Source organism: Carlito syrichta, unplaced genomic scaffold (genome assembly GCF_000164805.1).
Source record: "Carlito syrichta isolate Samal-C Ts95f unplaced genomic scaffold, Tarsius_syrichta-2.0.1 Scaffold305117, whole genome shotgun sequence".
In the NCBI taxonomy this organism is placed as follows: Eukaryota; Metazoa; Chordata; class Mammalia; order Primates; family Tarsiidae; genus Carlito; species Carlito syrichta.
The window spans coordinates 97,739-99,294 of NW_007249213.1; positions in this window are offsets into that span (position 1 = coordinate 97,739).

Genomic DNA, 1,556 nt, shown 5'->3' on the forward strand with positions numbered 1-1,556 from the left:
TAGAGATGAGGTCTCGCCTGCCCAGGCGGGTCTCGAACCTGCGGGCTCAGGCAATCCACTCTCCTCAGCCTCCCAAAGACGTGGGATTACAGGCTGAGCCACCAAGCCCGGTTTATTTTTATTTTTATTTATTTATTTATTTATTGAGTCGGAGTCTCGCTGTCGCCCAGGTTGGAGTGCAGTGGCAAGCTCACAGCCACTGCAGTCTCGACCTGCTGGTCTCAGGTGATCCTTCCACCTCAGCCTTCCAAGTAGCTGGAACTACAGGCATCCTCGGCTAACTGTTTTATTTATTGTAGAGATGCTGTCTTGCCAAGCTGCCCAGGCTGATCTTGAACCCTGAATTCAGGCAATCCTCTCGCCTATACCTCCCAAAGTGCTGGAATTGCAGGCTTGAGCCACCGCGCCCGGCCAATAAAATTTTTAGGTGGTTGCTGGGAGGTTCGCTAAGGGAAAGATAGAGAAGCAACCATCTAGTGTAGCATCTTGAAAGTCACAGATGACTCAAGGGAGAATGACTTCTGTACTATCCCACTTGAATGGGTCAAGATAAGAATGGGATGTGCTGTTCTCAGGAGAAGGGAAGGTGGGGGTGGGGTGACAGCCAGCAGGGCATGACATGTACACTGTGTGCATATAGGGTCTGGTCATATCAGTGCTTAGTATTCCCTTAGCTTTCTCTAAATCTGCACAAGACCAACCCTTTAAAAAAAAAGGTGGTAGACAAGTCCCAACCAGTCCTCTCTATTTTTGCCCATTTTGCCCACAAGCTGTATTGGTCTGATCAGTGGTGTATGGCTCATGTCTGGTCCAAATAAAGGTAGCTGCTGCTGACCTCTGGGGAAAAAAGGGGGGGCGATGTGAAGGCATGCAGATAGCAGCTGTCTACAATGTGACCAAGTTTTGCCATGAATAGGGAGCGATAATAATGTGTGGTGACCAGAAGCACAAGAAGGAAAAGAGGATTGCTAGAGCAAGTTTGATGCTGAGCAGAATAGCCAAGAACTGGGGGTAGAGGGTGGGTAGGCCTGTGCAGGTGAAGAAACCAGCCTCAGTAGCAGGAAAGACTCCTTTCCCATAGTGAGGTGGGGAGACAGGGTGTTGGTCAATGGGTTCCTGGGAAGGATGTGACAGGCTCTCCGGTTGCTCCCTTTTCTTCAAGAACAATGGATCAGGCCAGGTGCGGTGGCTCAAGACTGTAATTCCAGCACTTTGGGAAGCCAAGGCCAGAGAATTGCCTGAGCCCAGGGGTTCGAGACCAGCCTGTACAACTTGGTGAGCCCTCTGGTCTACGGTAAATCAAAAAATTAGCCAGGCGTGGTGGCACACACCTGTAGTTCCAGCTACTTGGAAAGGCTGAGGTGGAAGGATCACCTGAGCCCAACAGGTCAAGGCTACAGTGGCTGTGCGTATGCCACTGCACTCCAGCCTGGGCGGTAGAGTAAGACTCCAACTCAAAAAAACAAAAATACAATGAATCAAGCTCGTTGGAAAAGGAAGAGCTACAGATCTTTTTTTTTTTTTTTCTTTGAGTTGGAGTCTCACTCTGTCACCCA